General features: G+C 41.2%; 1 protein-coding gene across 5 annotated transcripts in view; it reads right to left on the bottom strand.

Annotated features, from left to right (window-relative positions):
- Positions 1-19,516, bottom strand: part of ASPH (aspartate beta-hydroxylase) — a 456,780-nt gene that overhangs the window by 248,234 nt on the left and 189,030 nt on the right. The gene's annotated exons all lie outside the window — the stretch shown is intronic.

Here is a 19,516-nt window from a genome sequence, read left to right as displayed (position 1 = left end):
TGCTTCTTCCAGTCCTCTAGATTTTCAGTTTATCTGCGATGAAAAAACATAATATAGATCTGCATACACTTCCAGTAGTGCAAGGAAATTTCCCTCTTGCATATACATTAGAAATATCTTGACAATACAATCTGTGTAGAGCCTTTAAGCAGAGATTCTCCAGTTTTGTACCAGCGCCTGCTACGCAAGCCATTCAGCACAGTTTCTCAGGATTTAAAATGAAACTGGGCATCAGTAAATGCAATATAGAATTGCAGCTTCTACTTTCAACATATTAGAAAAGTTTCCATTGAAAATACATACATATACTGATGTGCAAATGTTTACATGCCTAAGGTCAAATTATTGTATTAAATATATTTCCTGTGCTTAAAGGGGAAAAGAAGGCAACACAGTCTCTACATGGTGCAAAGTTAAACACAACATACAAAAGTTTGCTAAAGGTCCAAGTGACGTCATTAAATAATAGAAGCCTTAAACGTTCACTATTGGTTTGCAACCTGCAGCACTAAAACTGCTCTAAATCCAAAGAGATCTATTCTTATCATTGGCTTCTTCCTTAAATTGGGAAAGATAGCACAGTAAAAAACCCTTCACTCTGGGAGAAAAGACTGTACTACCAAAACCCAATGTAGTAAAATACTAAAGTATCTCTAGCACACCCCAGAGGAATACAGCTAGAAGTACAGTTTCAAAGACATTTTCATTCACAAATTAATGGGGGGGGGGGGCACCTTAGCTTGTTAGCCCTATTTCTAAAGGGGTTTGTCCCTATGGTACTTTGTGATGCATTTAAAATGAGGGTTTCCTTGTTTCAATTTTTTAGGAAACTTCATTTTCTTCACAAAACATCTGCCAGTTGCAGACAGGTCTATAGTGCATCCTAAGTCTAATTGGTATCCTCTGGGTTTTCCTGAGCCAGCAACCAATACTTTCCAAAATTTGGTACTGCCAATAATAATAATAACTTTATTTTTGTATACCGCCATACCCAGAAGAGTTCTAGGCGGTTCACATTGGTTAGAACAAATTACAAGAGGTTACATGCCAAATTGATCATAGAGTTGCGAACAGCAAGGAGAGAGAAGTTACAAATGGGTACATACCAAATTGATCATAGAGTTGCGAATAGCAAGGAGAAAGTAGTTACAAGTGGTTAAATTCCAGATTGATCATAGAATTACGAACTACAAGGAGGAAGAAGGGGGGAGAGGAGGGAGACGGGGGGGGGGAGAAGTTTCGGTAAGAGGGAGGAGGAGGATTGAAGGAAGGGGCATTAGGGACTTTAAGGGTCTTGCTCTCGGAATAGGTGGGTTTTAAGTGTTTTTCTGAAGTCGAGGTAGTTGTGGGCTTTGAGGACCATTTGGGCCAGCCAAGGGTTTAGTTTGGCAGCTTGGAAGGCATAGGTTTTGTCAAGGAATTTTTTTGAGTGGCATAGTTTTAGGGAGGGGTAGGCGAAGAGTTGGATTTTGTGGGAGGTCTTATAATTGTGGTTTAGGGTAAAGTGAGGGGTGATGTAGCTTGGGGATAAACCAAATATTGTTTTGTAGCAAAAACAGGCGAATTTGAATATGATTCTGGATTCTAGTGGGAGCCAGTGGAGTTTGTGGTAGAAGGGGGTGATGTGGTCCCATTTTTTCAGGTCGAATATGAGGCGGACAGCAGTGTTCTGGATCATCCTACGTCTCCTGATGGTTTTCTTTGTGGTGCACAAGTAAATGATGTTGCAATAGTCCAATATGCTGAGGATGGAGTATTGTACTAAGAGGCGGAAGGAAGTGTCGTCAAAGTATTTTTTTATGGTGCGAAGTTTCCATAGTATCGAGATACTTTTCCTGACTGTGATATCGGTGTGTTTCTCCAGGGATAGATGTTTGTCTAGTGTTACTCCTAGTATTTTTAAGGTTTGTTCGAGGGGGAAAATGGATCCTTTTACTTGAATTGAGGTGTCTTTGATTTTGTCTTTGGGGGTTGCTAGGAAGAATTTTGTTTTGTCTGGGTTTAGTTTTAGTCTGTAGGATAGCATCCAGAGTTCTATCTGATTCAGTATGCTTGTGAGGGAGTTGAGGAGCTCTTGAGTGAAACTGGTTAGAGAGATGACTATGGTAATGTCATCTGCGTAGATAAAGAATTTTAGCTTGAGGTTTTGCAGGAGGTTTCCTAGGGAGGTGAGGTAGATATTGAACAGGGTGGGGGACAGGGGGGAGCCCTGAGGCACACCGCAAGAGTTTACCCATGAGTAGGAGAGGGAGTCATTTTTAAATACCCTGTAAGATCTGTTCCGTAGGAATCCGTTGAACCAGTTGAGGACCTGGCCGGAGATGCCAATACAGGCAAGGCAGTTTAGGAGAATGTCGTGGTCAACTAGATCGAAAGCACTGCTCAGGTCCAGTTGTAAAATCAGGGCACTGGATCCCCGGCTGAAAAGTGTGTGTATGTGGTCTAGGAGGGAGGCTATGATGGTTTCGGTACTGTGATTGGAGCGAAAGCCTGATTGGTTGTCATTGAGGATATCGAATTTTTCTAGGTATTTGGTTAGTTCGGCGTTTACCATCCCTTCTGCAATTTTGGTGAATAGCGGGATGCTTGCGATTGGTCTGTAGTTGGACGGGGTGTTGGGTGGTTCATTCTTGTTTTTTATATTGAAACAGATCAGAGGTCCATCAGTGGAATTTATCTAAGATCCAATGAGAAGATTTATATGCTTTACGAGTTAATAAAGGGAAAGGGAAAGAGAAAGGAATTGGGACTTGTATACCACCTGTTTGTAGTTATACAACCACATTCAAAGCAGGTACTTCAAGCATTTTCTCTATCTGTCCCAGTGGGCTCGCAATCTATCTAATGTACCTGATGGCAGAGGAGGATAAAGTGACTTCCTCAGGGTCACAGGGAGCAGCTAATTTTGAGAACTGACAAAGGAGAAACTGTGGTACTATGGTCCAAGCAACAGTATTTCTTGAAAACCAATAGGTAACTTTCAGATCCTATGGATCTAAAGATCCTTTACCTGCCAAATGTCATGAGGACAAATTTGTCCCCTTGGGATCTCAATTTTCCATCCCGTCCCTGCAAGCTCTGTCCTCATCTGCCCAAGCTTTATAAGTGTTCGAGGCTTGTGCGGTTAAGGCAGAGCTTGCAGGAATAGGATAGGGACAGGGACAGAACTTGCACGGATGTGATGGGAATATTGAGATCCCGTGAGGATGGGGACAAATTTGCCTCCGTGTCATTCTCTAAAATCACAGTTAATCTGATGACAGATGCAGTAGGATAATCAATATTAACTCCTAAGGAAGAAGCTTTATGTTCTAAGGGTACAACGTCTCTACACATTTATTTTTTACTCAAGATCCACAAGAGCTTAGAACATCCTCCTGGGCAGCTCATTGTTTCTTTGAAGTATTTGGTGGCAGTTCTTCTATTCAATACGTTAACATCCAGCGTTGATCAAGTGTTGCATACCCAATGGTGGGTGCTATAGGTACATTCTTGTTTTGAGAATCACCCCATTTGTGTATTTCAATGAGGAAAAACCATAGGGGAATAATTGACTTATAAACAAATTGATAACATTGATCAAACTATATTACCCCTTGGTCACCATGTGTAAAAATTGCCAATTGTGCGATTTAGGACGTTATGAACCGATCCTGTGTCTAAAAGATGATATAGTTACTATTCATATACAATATGCATCTCCAACAATGTTATTTACACCATCATGTGCCCATGTGGCTCGGTTTATGCTGTTTGAGCGTAACAATTTGTATAGTGGAGTTATGACAGAATTCTCTATAACCCACTACAGAAGATCTCCTAAACAACAATAAAATAATTTCTCCTTAAATATGTTTTAGAAAAATTGTTCTCGTTAACCCTGTAGATGCTGATATTAAATATGAAATACTGAGAGTTGAAGAATTTTGTAAAATATTTTTTGTTGCTGGGTTCACTTTTTCATTTGTTAGCATATAAAGACACCATAGTTCAGCCAGTCTGCCAAGAATAGTGGGGGAGGGGGCAGATTTACCACCGCTATTGGAAAGAGATATAAGGAAGGCTGCCACAGTTAGAACAGGGAAACAATTTCAAATCATCTCAAAATCATTTGACAAAATCTCATTATGGCCATGTTTAAGGTTCAGGTTAAAAAAGTGCCACACTTCCAAGATTATTTCCTTACATGGTTTTGCAACACTACCGTCTGGACCCAAGGGCTGAACTTTCTGCAACATACTGGAGAGGATATTTTCAACCAAATACATTAAACAAACATGTATGCAAAGAGACTTGCTAAAAAGGCAGACAGTAAGTCATACAGTACTCCAGGCACAACTTTTGACTTCCTTGAATTTGTGGATTTTTCTTTTTTTCATTTTCTGAAGACCTAAGAAATTCACAGCTGTAACTAGGTCCCTTTCATGTGGAGTTTCACTTTCATTTTCAAAAAGCCTTTTGAGATATTATAAAACACTTTTTTTTTTTTTTTTTTTTGGGGGGGGGGTTGGTTCTGCTGGCACTTCTGTTGATTTTCAGTGGCATTACTGAAAATTATTACAGATTACCCTGGCGTTATCCAAAGAATGTCAAAATGGAATGACGCCATACCATGCCTGTTTCATTACCTGGCACGCAACAATATTCAGTCCACAATAGATGACTATAAGGATGAATTTAAGACATCAAAAAGGCTGTCCTAAATTTATCTGGACAACTATCCAAACAGAAGTCTCAATATCGCCCTCATTTGGAGAGCTGTATTTTCTTTCCTCTTCTTAAAGACTGAAGGATTCCAAATGACTTAAATCACAGGACAAATTCCGATGCTTGCTTTAGGAAATGAATTTTATATTATGGTAAATAAACATTCATCTGTGTGTATTTTATAATCCCTCAAATACACATACGTCATGATAGCTATATAAAACAAAGAAAACACAGCTCTAGTATTAGTAATAGCAATTTAAAAGATGCTCTAAACAGAACAATTTCAGTGAAGTACACCAAATCCAACACATTATATACATATTCAAAATTCATTTTAAAGCAGATGTTTCTTGTGGAGATTTTTTTTTCTCATAGGAACAAGAGATCAGAAAGTTGGTAAAATAGTCAGGAATTAAAAAAAAAAAAAAAAAGAGTACAAATGCAGAAATATATGTTCTCTGTAGAAAACAGACAACCCCCTTCTAATCTAAAATGCTAGCATAACAGTCATTTTAAAACCTACAGGTGTGTGCACTGCAATACGACTGGCAATCCTAGGTGAAAGTGCTTGCCAGATGGATGAATGATGCAGAATAGAAGGACCAATCTAATTAGGGTTTATTTGGGGGGGTAGGGCTTATTTTCGGGGAAACACAGTATCAGAAGAAGATGCCAGTGAAGCCCCAAAGGCTCATGACCAGCAATATCATTTGTTCTGGTCTTTTAAAGGGCCTCATAGCCAAAGGAGATTTCAGTTTTCTCGAGGTGATATAGAGAAGTTAAAACTCCTTCAAAAACACTGAGGCTACATTTTTCATATGCACACTGTCTGCAGTACATAAAGAAACAATGAAACATTTTAATGAATAATCTTTATTTTGCAGCAAATCATTTTTAAACGCTCTTTTACAAGAAAGGCATCATTAGCAACAGCTTTTATCAGTGGACACCTGTAAGCCAATTTTCAGGCACTTATTTTAAGTTATATTTATAAAGACAGGTATGTTTCTGTTTCTCTTTGTAAGGACTTTTTAAACTTTACATAGTCCATTTCCTTGGATTGATATGTTGTCTCCCCTTCCTTTTCGGTTTTCCCTCTCCCCTCTCTTTCCGTAATTATATTGTAGTTCTCCCTGCTCCTTCTTCTACCAGTTTGTTTATTTTTGTCATCTTCTGTCCTGTTGTCTTTACTGTTGTTCTGTTAGTTTAGCCTTTTCGGCTCACTATTTGTGCTCCCTTTGATTTTATTGTACAACCACCTTGAAATGCATGATAGCATAACAAATTTTTAATAAACTTTGAAAATAGTAGCAAAGAGGTAGAAATTGTACCCACACTGCAGTTGTGTTCATTTTTACCTGCCTTAAAGCAGGTGTAAATGTCCGCACCAATTAATATTTAAAGTATGAGATGAATAAACATATTTATAACTGTGTGCTCCATACATGCTCTACTCAAACTCCACCCCTGCACACACCTACCAGGAAAGAAGTATGCATCATGATGTCAAGTGCATACTTCTAGAGCAGTCAGAATTTTGTTAAGAGGACACCCCTGCGAAAATGATTTTATAAAATTACCAGCTCAATATGAAGTTTAGGTAATAGAGTTGCCATACAACATAGGAAGAGCCATGGGTGACTTGGCACCCCCAAAATTTCAAAGGAGGAGGAGACCACCAATATCGCCCCACTTCCAACATGCTGCTGCTGGTCTGTGACAGCAAAACCAAAGAAAAATACTTTGTGGGACCGCACTGTACATGCTCACGGCTGCATTCCCTGCTCTGAAACAGGAGATGATGGCAGAGGGGGCAAGGATGGCAGCCACGAGCATGAACAGTGCAGCCCGGCAGTCTTTTTCTTTGTTTTTGCCACTGCACACCTACACCAGCAGCTGCGGGGGTGGGGTGTTAGGAAGAGAGATGGGGAGACACCAGATGGAGGGGGAGAAGAAACAAATATTGGACAGAAAGGGAGAAGAGGGGGCAGATGTTGGATGAGGCAGAGGGAGGGGACAGACACTGGACAGAAAGGGGGGAGGGGCAGGCACTGGATGAGGGGGACAGAAGGGACAGATGCTGGACAGAAAGAGGGAGGGGGCAAATACTGGATGAGGGGGAGTGAGAGGACAAATGCTGGATAGAAAGGGCAAAGAATGAGCAGACACTGGATGACATGGGGGGAGAGAGAAAATAGACAGTGAATGAGGGTAAGGAGAGGGAAGCAGACTCTGGATGGAAGTGGGGAGAGAGAGAGAGAGAGAGGCAGACTCTGGCTGGAAATGGGGAAAGAGAGGGGTCAGACACTAAAAGAAGGGAGCAGAGAAAGAGGAAAAACATTGAGTGGTGGGGAAGAGAGAGGGGAAGATGCAGGATGGACAGGGAGCAGAAAAAAGGGATGAAAATAGGGAGAGAAAGGGAGCAAAGAAAGAGGGCAGATGCTGAATAGAGGAGAGCAGAGAAAAAAATGCAGATGCTAGACATTAGAGGGGAGAAACGGCACATACAGGAAGGAAAGGGAGATAGAGAGGGCATAAGCTGGGAGAAAGAGAGGGTATGGGGCAAATGTTTGGTGGGGAGGAAAAGTAAGGACAGTTAGTGAAAAACTGGGAAATCAGTGACACAGCACATGGAAAGCCCCAGTTGGGAAGGCCATAAAGCAGCCTGTTCAGTGCTGTTTGGAAAGGAGGTATGTCGACCTCACAGTGGGAGGATCGGCGGGGTTCTACTGTGCGGGATGGGAAGGAGGGATGGATAGATGCTGCACAAGGGGATGGATGAGAGGAGAGGAAAGATGCTGCACATGGTGGAAGGGGGAGAAAGCGCTGTCGCCAGCAAATCGGGGAGTATTGGGGACATTTGGGAGGGGCTTCGGTGGTTAATCCAACTAGGGCTTATTTTTGGGGTAGGGCTTATATTAGGACCTACCCTGAAAATCATGCTAGGTCTTATTTTGGGGGGAAACACGGTAGTAGATGAACTATTAAAACGGCAGTCATTGGGGGCTGTGAAAGGCGATGTGTTTTATGTGATGATCTGGGTTTTTGATTTTTATTACATTGTAGATTAGCCTTGTTGTATTAGATGTTTTAAGACAGGGGTGTCCAATGTCGGTCCTCGAGGGCCGCAGTCCAGTCGGATTTTCAGGATTTCCCCAATGAATATACATGAGGTCTATTTGCATGCACTGCTTTCATTGTATGCTAATAGATCTCATGCATATTCATTGGGGAAATCCTGAAAACCCGACTGGATTGCGGCCCTCGAGGACCGACATTGGACACCCCTGTTTTAAGAGAAAGAGGGAGGAAAAACTCCTTTTAACACAGCTTTAAGGAATACAGATATTTCAGTGTGCTTTATGTAGTTTAATTTTGTGGTTACCATTATACTTGTATAATGTAAATCGGATAATATTGTATGTATATGAAGAATAAATGAATTATTATGGGGGTGGCATCTGAGGTGGAGATTGGGCACCCCCAAACAAAAAAGCATTCTGCTGCCCCTGCCATACAATATAACATTGAAAAAAAATCATGACTATTAAATGAATAATTAAAACGTGCATTATGTGCTCAGAAATACATTGTCAACATATCATGAAAACAAGAAGGCAACTCGTATCCATTGTTATACATCAAACCATTTTTGTACATTCTCCTGCCATAATAATTTCAAAGAACTCATGTACTTACCTTAGCGCCATTCAAGATGGATTCATGCAGGAATTCCTTTATGGATTATGTTTGATAAAGAATTTTCAGTGTTAAAGTGTATGATAATTCTGGTACTATGGAGCTCATTTTCAAAGCACTTAGACACAAAGTACCATAGATTTATATGGGATTGTGTGCCTAAGTGCTTTGAAAATGAGCCTCTATATTACCAAAACTTCTTATTGAGCTGAATTTTTTTTTTTGGTGGGGGGGAGGGGAATTAAATTTTTTTTACTCCCAATTTTTATAACATTATCCCCATCTATTTAGCTACAAGCAAGTTAACTCTTTCATATAAACCAAAGAGCAACTGATTTCATAACACAGTAAGGTTGTATTCTTTAAGGCCCCCTTTTATCAAGCTGCGTTAGGGTATTGTTGGGGGTTTTTCCCGGCCACTGCGGTAAAAGCCAGCAGCCAGCGAGTAAACCTCTAATACAGCTTGATACAAGGAGGCCTAAATGCTGAAGAAGATTAGAATTTCCAGCAAATCAAGCCACAATCTGTCAGATTACAGAATTCAGAGAAAAAAAAAAAATCAATGCTATTCTCACAGTATGTATACCAATTACAGGGTGTCTGTTTTAGTCCAACATATTATGTACATATTCAAGATCATAAAACAGATATTCTGTGCCTTGTCATTACATGTTCAAATATCAATTTTAAGCTACCTGTATGCACAACTATGGGCTCCTTTTACTAAGGTGCGCTAGCGGTTTTAGCGCGCGCTACAATACCGCACGCGCTAAACATTAACTCCTCCATAGAGCTTGCGTTAGTATTTTTCATTTAGCGCATGGTTTGCGCGCGCTAAAAACGCTAGCGCACCTTAGTAAAAGGAGCCTTATAAAACAGGAAGGGAAAAAACTGATGCCTGCTGCCAGGTATATCAAACGCATTATCCTTTACCAGTAAAATCATTTTAGCACTACATATTCCCACAAACATTGTTTCATGTAACCAAGAATTTAGTTAAGTTTTAAACTTTAAAAAATAATAAAAAATAAATTCTAGCAATGAATACATCCTAATCAAAACCTAAATGTTGAATGAAATAAAACCAAATCCATCATCTCATTATAGGTGGGTTTTTTGGTGTTTTTTTTTAAATTACATGTTTTTGGGAAGTTATTGCAGATGATGATTAACTGAAGTTCTGCTAGTAATCGTTGCCATTCAGGTCCATGAGTACTTCTAGCGACACTGTACCTCATTTACAGCCCCTCCTTTCCTGTCAGTTTCCTCCGCAGTATTTCCAGCAGCTTTGCAGAACCTTTTGTGGATTTTGGGCTCGTCTGATCTGCCTCAGATGAATTCTTGCCACTTGAGCTTTTTGTAGCTTCCTTCTCTTTGGCATTCTCGCCTCTTTTTGTAGCTTCTTTCTCCCTGGTACTCCCACCACTTTTTTGTGCCGATTTCTCCTTAGCATTCCCATCATGCTGCTGGCTTTGCTTCTCTTTCATTCTCTCTTTCCTAACATTGCTGGCATCCCTGGAACCTTTGCCCAGTGTGGCACGCCTCTTTCCCTTTGGTTCATCCTTTTCTTTTCCTTCCTTGGTTTTCTTTTTCTCCTCAGCTCTGGCTTCCTTCTTACTTGAAACAGGTTTTTCTTTGACTTTTTTATGCTCATCTTGGATTTCTTCTTTCATTTTTAAAATTTGATTAAAACAGAGAAACAGGTTTGTTAAAAGTGTTCACAGTGGCAGCACTGACAATGCAGAGGAGGCCTCTGTATGTGCCTTTACCCAAGTGGAGCTACTGCACCAAATCCATTAACCTAGTCAACCAAGTACTGTAAGAGAAGAGTCTCTTCAGTGTTTAGGCTTGATTTATCTTTATTGCTGCTTGTTCCACAAAAGCAATAAAAGAGAGATGAGGTTAACTCAGAATTTAGACGGAATCTGTGCAGGACAGATTCAAATAACCCATGAACCGGCCTCTCTTTTCTGTACCTTGAGGTACAACAAATGATAGAAGCCCAAAAGATCTCTGGAGGGGTTCAGCTATACTCAAAGCTCAAAAAAAAAAACCCAATGTAAATATTTTGCAGCAATGCCAAGTAGGGTTTAGATAGGCCAATAAGCTATGTCAGAAAAAAAAAACACTTCCCCCCTTTATGTTTACTGTGATTTAATATATCGCCTTTCACATGGGAGCATAAGAAAGCAATTTACTAAAATTAAAGATAAGGAATGGAAATCCATCATTTGACAGAATAAAAAAAGAGCAGAAAAAAGGGCCTGATGTTTTATTGTCCCTTATTTGCTGCAAAGTCCACTGCGTAAAATGGACTTAAGTGGCAGATAATGGAGGCATTTTAGAAGCATCTACACACCTAAACAGCAGCACTGACACAGATCGAGGGGGTGTTATTTTGGGCAAGCCAAAAATGATTATTTGGTTTTCCTGTTCTACACAGTGGAAATGCACAGATTTCCCCACCGGCATTTGCACTAACTCTGAGGCGCACATTTGATTTATAAAAGTGCTTGTTTCAGCCAAAATGTTAAGATCCTCCCCCCCCCCCCCCCATTTTCATTTTTAACTTTTGAGGCAAAAACAAAAGGTGTCAATTAGCCAGCACTTACGTATTTTAAAAGGCAATTCTATAAGCTGGAGCCTAAATGTGCCCAAGGTGCCCCTAGTTGATAGAACAATAGTGCTTACATGAACGACTGGCACTATTTTATAAACAGTGTACCTAAATCACTTAGCGTACAACTGTCATGGGGCATACGCACAGACAGAGCATGGGTATATAACTGGCGTGACACCAATCAATGCACGTAACTTCTACGATACTTTCAGTTGTGCACATTGCATGGTGCACTTAGACACGCCCACTTACTCCTTAAGACCTATCATAAGAAGGCACACCTATCTTTTAGCGCACAAATGCGGTTTTGTGCTAATATTCTATAACAGCTTAGACAGGCCCTTAAGCTGTTACAGAATGGTGCTAAGCATATCCCTCTGTGGTGCCTAAAATGAGGAGCCAATTTTCACAATTGCCACCATAGTTCAAAATAAAGATAAAGGGCCATGGATTTGATATACCAGCTTTCTGTGACGCAACAAAAGCAGTATACTTATATTATGGATTAATTCTATAAATAGCCCCCTCCAAAAAAAATCAGTGCTAACAAAAACCCACACTTAGCACTATTCTATAAATAGCACTCAAAGTTAGGAGTTGTTTAAAGAGCAGCACTTAGGCCCAGTTTCTATAAAAGATGCCTAAAGTTAGGCGTCTAAATCTGCATGTCTAGTTGTTTTAGCCAACTAACTTAGGCTGACTTTTACAAAGCTGCGGAAGACGTTTCCACTGCAGGCTGGCAATGTAAATGCTTCGACACTCATAGAATTCCTATGCCTCGCCGACCCGCAGTAGAAACCTCTATCGTGGCTTTGTATAAGGAGCCCTTAATCTTTTATGCCCTCTTTTACTAAGCTGTGGTAGAAACAGGCACTAAATGCTCCAACACTGCTGCGATGCTCAAAGGAATTCTATGAGCATTGTAGCATTTAGCACTCCTGGCCACCTCTACCATGGCTCAGTAAAAGAAGGGGGAAGGAGTGGGGTTAATTAATTTAATTGGCGATGATAAGGTTAATTGGTTCAATTGGCATAAATTAAAATTACTTGGAATGGTTAAGGGCACCTAACTGAAACACCAGTATTTAGGCCAAGAAAACCTTGGCATAAGTAGGGGTGCCTAAGATTTTGAGGCCTACTGGTGCCTAAGTCCAATTCAGGCACTGCTAGGCACGATTCTATAAAAGACGCCTAACTGAAGATTGACAACTGCTATGAGTTGTGTTTCTCAGCACCTAATTTTTAGCACCATTTATAGAAACAGGGCCTTAGTGCAAGGATCCGCATCAAACTTTAGGCAAGATGATTTACATCAGCTAATGGACAAAGGAGACCCCATAGACATCATATATCTAGATTTCCAAAAAGCCTTTGACAAGGTGCCCCATGGACGCCTACTCCGGAAACTGAAGAACCATGGGGGTGGAAGGAGACGTACATAGATGGATCAGAAACGGGTTGGCGGGTAGGAAACAGAGGGTAGGAGTGAAGGGCCACTACTCAGACTGGAGGAGGGTCACGAGTGGGGTCCCGCAGGGCTCAGTACTGGGGCCGCTGCTATTTAATATATTCATAAATGATCTAGAAACAGGGACGATGGGAGGTATGTTATTAAATGAGAGTACCCAAGAAAAAGGACTTGGGGGTAATGGTGGACATGACAATGAAGCTGACGGCACAGTGCACAGTGGCCACTAAGAAGGCAAACAGAATGCTAGGCATAATCAAGAAGGGTATTACAACCAGAACGAAAGAAGTTATCCTGTCATTGTATCGGGCGATGGTGCGTCCGCATCTGGAGTACTTCGTCCAATATTGGTCACCGTACCTTAAGAAGGACATGGCGTTACTCGAGAGGGTTCAGAGGAGAGCGACGCGTCTGATAAAGGGGAAGGAAAACCTTTCATACGCTGAGAGATTGGAGAAACTGGGTCTCTTTTCCCTGGAGAAGAGGAGACTTAGAGGGGATATGATAGAGACTTACAAGATCATGAAGGGCATAGAGAGAGTAGAGAAGGACAGATTCTTCAAACTTTCGAATAATAAAAGAACAAGAGGGCATTCAGAAAAGTTGAAAGGGGACAGATTCAAAACGAATGCTAGGAAGTTCTTCTTTACCCAACATATGGTGGACACCTGGAATGCGCTTCCAGAGAGCGTAATAGGGCAGAGTACGGTACTGGGGTTCAAGAAAGGATTGGACAATTTCCTGCTGGAAAAGGGGATAGAGGGGTATAGTTAGAGGATTACTGCCCAGGTCCTGGACTTGTTGGGCCGCCGCGTGAGCGGACTGCTGGGCACGATGGACCTCAGGTCTGACCCAGCAGAGGCATTGCTTATGTTCTTATGTTAATCCGTGATATAAATCCTCAAGCCTAAATTAGGAAAGTAGATTCCCTTTATTCTATAACAGCATGTATAAACTGCAAGAACGCCCCTGATCCACCCATGACCATGCTCTCATTTTGGAACTACACAGATCCCGGTGCCTAAAAATGCACATAATATTTGATACCAATTAGTGGTGATAATTGATTAGCTCCCAGTTATCAGTATTAACTGGTTTGTTATTCAATCAAGTTGAAATCGGGTAGATACCCAAATTTCCATACATAATTTATAGAATTAGGCCATATATGCAGGTACCTACTGTAGTTTTTTTTTTAATTGGCCCATTATACATATAAGTGCCAGCACAATACCTGTAAGCTGAAAAATCATCACTTCCATATAATCACCAGCACTTATTTGGAAGCTGCCAAGTGATGCCATTTTTATAAAATGATGTCTATTTTTATAAAATCTCCCAATGTACGTTTCAGTCAACACATTTAGTTGCAAGCTTCCTTATATATTTATTATTTAGAACAGGATCTACATTCAGCAGAGCCTTTTGTAAAATAAATACTAGGAAGATATGAATACTCTGATCTGGACAACCCATTTGCCATGGTGAGCCTCTATGCAAAACAAGGCTTCACATGTGATAATGCCACTATTACACCTAAGCATTATTTACTAGGGTCTTTGAATCCAAAACAAGGGCATTAAATATTGAATTCATGGCAACAAACAAAAATCTTTAATGATTTTTCCTTAAACATCTATAAATTGAATGAAAAGTTTGTGGTAACCCGTATGATTTATTCACTGCGCCTCACACTTGTTATTGGAAGGGACATGTTCCTATTAATATTTAAATAATGCAATGTAAACTTTGCTTACTAATGGAAAGGATGTGCATGCCAGCACAAAGATTCTGAAAAATACTTTTATTTTCATGGCTTATAGAGCCATTAATTCCAGATGTGAGAACGTATCCTTCAGGGATCCTTTGGCTTTATCTTTGTTTGTTCAGCAACAACCAACCATAAGAGGAATATGGGAATTGTCTGCCATACTGAGGACATGAGAACAGCAGCATGCTAGAATCCCTTCAGTTTGTAATAATTCAGTATTTTGAAGGGTCTTTCTCCACATGGTGTAAAAATAATGCACACACTTAAAATTCTAATACCAAGTTACTACCAGAGGAAACACACATACGGGCTCATTTTCAAAGCACTTAGACATACAAAGTACCATAGGTTTCTATGGTGTTTTGTGTCTAAGTGGTTTGAAAATGAGCCCCATAATAAGTTACCAGCATATTTAAGTCAACACACTCTTCCAAAGACACTTGGAACCAAGAATCTCCATTTCCTATGCACACTGAAGTCCAGCAGAATGAACCATGCCCTTCACAAAACAAGCAAAATCGAAAAATGCAACATGAGCACAAAATAAAATTAAAATAAAACATACAACTCTCTGGTACAAGTTCAAAAACACTAAGTTGGTTTCTTTTGCAAACCACTATCAGGAAACACAAGCATGAAGAAGCACAAACCAAGGCTCTAGCAGCATGTTGGCATGCCAAAAAAGAAGAAAACAATCAGCAACTACTGTATACTGGTCAGAACCTGCTTCATGCAACAAGCATTACATTACATTGATGTCTTCTATCCCGCCAATACCTTTCAGTTCTAGAAATTAGCCTGGGAATTCCCAGGGAGATTATAAGGTTGATAGCTATAGTATGTGTCGGGATCTGGGAATGGTCGATACGGTTTGGTTAGACCATTTGACAAATTTCTTGAATAGTATGGTTTTCAGTTCTTTCCTGAATGTTTTGTAGTTGGGCGTAGTGGTCAGCAAATTTGGTCTATTTTTGCTGCTCTGGTGACTAGTAGACCGTCATATATTTTTTTTGCTTTGCATGCCTTTAGCTGACATGACCCGCTGCAGTGTGTGGAGGACCAGCAGGATCAGGGGAAGAAAGGAGGGGAACTGAAAGGGAGATATGCCAAACTGGCCAGTGAGGGGAGATATGTGGGACTGGGGGGAGGGGAATAGAGAGACCTGAAGCAAAGGAAAGGGGGAAGAGATGTAGATATTGAATCAATAGAGGAAGGGAGAGGGAGATGCTTGACCACAGATGTAGAGGGGTGCACAAGTAAGGGAAAAGAGAAAACAGAAACTGGACATGGGGAAGGCAAGGGAAAGGACAGGAACAGGAACACAGAAGGGCAACGCTGGGCAGAAGAAGTTGGATAGGGACACAGAAGAGAAATACTAGACAGGACAGAGACACAGAGGGGACATGCTAGACAGGATGGATAGGGACACAGAAAAAAGATGAATGCTGGACACGTGGAGGGGCATAATCGAAAGGAATGTCTAAGTCCGTTTTCGTCTAAGCCGCAAGTTGCCAAAGTAAAAAAACAGCCTAGGACACATTTTCAAAAACTACGTCCAAATTTTTTTTCGTTTCGAAAATCGTCTAAGTATACATCCTGCCGCTCTGATCGTCCAAGCCGCTAAATCGTCTATCTTTATACCACATTTTCGTCCAACTTTTCGTCCAAGTCAAAACCCCCTAGAACAAGCCCTGTTTGACATGGGAGGGATCTGCAAATTGATGGACTGAACACCCAGACATGGCACCTAAATAGTGAGGTACCTTACAGGGCACTTCTGTGAACTTCACAAAAAGGGAGCCATGTCTTCTCCTCACTACAGCTCCCTTATAGGTCATGGTGAGCCCCCCCAAACCACCTCCAGAATCCCCTAGACCCACTTATCTACCACCCCAATAGCCCTTATGGCTGCAGGAGCCACTTATATGCCAGTAAAAAAGGGTTTTGGGGGTGTATAGAGGAGTGCACATGTTTAAGTATCAATGTAGTGATTATAGGGGCTTATGGGCATGGGTTCTCCTCTGCATGAGTCCCTAACCCACCCCCAAGACGGCTTAAGCCGCCTCTACTGGACCACTAGGCCTTCCTATGCCAGGCTGCCAGGTGATGATGATCTGGAGGCTGAATTTTAAAGATGTGATTACGATTTTTATGGGGTTGGGGGGGGGTCGGTGATCACTGGGGTAGTGTGTGGGGGTCTGTAATGTGTTTGCAGTACTTATCTGGTGACTTTAGGTGAGTTTTTGTGTCTTAGATCATGTTTTAAATGGTCTAAGTCACAACATCCAAGTTCCGTCAATCCTGTGTTGTATAATTTTCAGTTATACATGCAGTACGACTAAGTCTAAGCCTGTCCACATCCCACCCAAATCCTGCCCTCGACACTCCTCCTGAAACGCCCCGTTTAGCTATGGTCGTTCAGCGGCACTATGAAGGTCGTTTAGAAATACATCCAAAACTCGGTTTGATTATCAGCACTTGGACGTCTTTCGTTTATGATCGTCCAAGTGCCAACTTAGGCCGCTTTTTGGACGTTTTTCTCTTTCGATTATGAGCCCCATAGTGAAGAAATATTGAAAGGACTGGAGACTGGCAAGATTTAAGAAAAAAGAGAAAAGCAGGAGAGATACAATTCAGACATTAAAGGTAGAAAAAAGTACTTTTTCCTGAATTTATTAAATCTAATATATCAGTGTTCTCCCCCCTGGTCCCTACAACCTTGGGTTGCTCTATATTACCATGAGACATGATGTGCACGCAGTAGTTTGCAAACTCAGTTCAGACAGCTGAGGTTTCAGGACATCCATTCAAAACATTTGAGTAGCCCTGTTATAGCCTGTTAGCATTCACAAACAGCATGCTCAGGGCTTAATGCCTTTCAATAAAAGGGCCCCTAAGTTTTTTTTTCCTTTTTTGGTTATTGCTCTTTTTCAGTAAGCAGCTTCTGCAGCTCCACATAAAACTGTAACAAACACATGCTCACACTCCCAAAATCTTGCATTTGTAAATTCTGGTTATTGAGCATGATATTGAAATCTCCAATTATATTGGATAGGATTTTTTTTTAATTATTTATATAGCTTTAAATAGTTTCCTGTATATCTCAATAATGTTAACCATTTAACCTACAGCTCAATGAAAATTACGATTTTCATTGGGTGTCAGATTACTACAGATCGTTAGCAAGTCTCCGTTTAAAAGAGCACCACTTCTAACACCTTTCAAAAACTGCATACTTCAATTGGCCCATAAGGGTTTCTACAGATTGCACAGCTCAGTTTTCCACTAGGACCCTGATGCTCTAAAGTCACGGTTAAAATCCTGTGAACTGTTGTAGGAGTGGCAAATAAGGTCCACGAAAATAACATCCGATCAGTAGTTGAAGAAAGCGACCGACATATGCACAGAATAGTTCACAGAAAGAGACATAAATGTGATCATGAACCAGGAAAAGCTATGTCATAGGCACATGTCATAAGCATCATCAGGAAGGCAAACCAGGCAATTTTTTTTTTTTTTTGAGCTTACACCATGCAATCGACAACCTCGGTCCTGCCAGTATACGGTTTTAAAGAACATGCTTGAGACATGCCTCTAAGACGCACCTGAGACATGCCTTTAACACACATGCTTCAACGCTACTGGTACCTCCAGACCTGCCAGTAATTTTGGAGTGTTAAAGGAAGGCGCTTCATTTCGTACATCACCCTGCAATGTCTGGGCATCCCCTGGAGTGCTTATTTATCAGCTCATTGTAATACAATTATTAGAGGCTCCAACAATGCACGGAAAAGACCACACAGAATCATTTTGTGCATCAGAAGCTAATATTCTTCAACGTTAAACTAGTTATAACTGGTTTACCGCCGATCGTTAAATGCATAGTGACTTTAGAGCATGGGGGCCTAGGGACTGAGAATAACTGCAAGAGCACCCTAGTGCTAACTGGCTCAGAAAACTGGTGTCAGGAAGGAAGGGTCAGCTGCAAAGCACTAACCAACTACAACCGGCAAAAAAAATCAGCGGTGGAAAAGAAAATGTCCCCAGAAGCACCAGCAGCAGCATCCTGAGCCTCATATCCTCCTTCCCTCAAGCACCGAAGCAGCTATGAGCCTCCCTCTTGCTCCGAAGCACCAGTGTGGCAGCCACAAAGCCCTCCTCCCTCCCTCAAGTCCCGAAGTGGCAGAAGCAGGTGGCGACCCTGAGCTGCGAACTCCCTCGCTCTCTCCTCCTTACCCAAAGCACAGCGGTCAGCAGGAGACACAGGCTGCTTGCAGCCAGCCCCAACAGGGGTTTTCCTCTGATGTGTCACTTCTGACGCATCAGAGGAAAGGCCCTGCCAGGGCTGGCTGTGAGCAGCCTGTTTTGAGGCTGCCTCTGCGGAGAGAATTTGTTTGCGGCTCAAGACCGCCACCTGCTTCTGCCATTTTGGGGCTTGGAAGAGGGAGGGAGGAAGGCTTTGTGGCTCAGGTCTGCTGCTGCATTGGTGCTTCAGGGTGGGGGGGGACTGAGAGTGAACTCTCAATTAACCACAAAAACTGTTATCTGGTATCCACCAATCCCCGTGGGTGCTGAGATCTACTGTAGCTAACCCAATAAATTAACTGAGTTTGTCTCTACAGCACCATTTGCAAAATACATTTTTACTATCATTTTACCCAAATCCTCCCCCAATGCATTAGAAACTCTGTTTTAGTAATATTAGTTGTTTCACAAATCCATGCACAGCAGACTCCAACATCTCTTATCTACGCAAGAGTTACTTGCAAGTTACCTTTCTCCTTAGATTTTTTCTTGACTACCCCTCCTGGTTCCTCTGCTGATGTTTGGAAGATGGAAATAGGTTACATATATATTTCACAGCAAGAGAGTAAACAATCAATGACAGTTTAATGAAGACAACAGGAATATGAACACTTACTTTTAGCTGTCCATCTGATTAGTTTGGTATTTACCCAGTTCCCCAAACCTCTAGAAGGGCCACTGTTCTCCCATACAGTATCTACTAAGATATTTATTCAAGCCTTCTTAAAGGTTACAAGATCAGTCTAAGCAGTTTGCAAGCTTGAGATTGTTATTCTACCTAGACATCATGAAATACTTTGGAACTCAGAAGCTAACTTAAGGGTTCAACTTTTTGCTTTTAATTTGCACATACCGATTACTTACATATCATTTTTGCTGGCCATATTCTTGTATTTACTAGATGCGTGATTGTCTTCTCTTTACTTTTAAATTCACCATATAA

The sequence above is a fragment of the Geotrypetes seraphini genome, chromosome 2 (genome assembly GCF_902459505.1).
Source record: "Geotrypetes seraphini chromosome 2, aGeoSer1.1, whole genome shotgun sequence".
NCBI lineage: Eukaryota > Metazoa > Chordata > Amphibia > Gymnophiona > Dermophiidae > Geotrypetes > Geotrypetes seraphini.
Note: the sequence above shows the minus strand (reverse complement) of the source record. Positions and strands in the feature narration are given on the sequence as shown.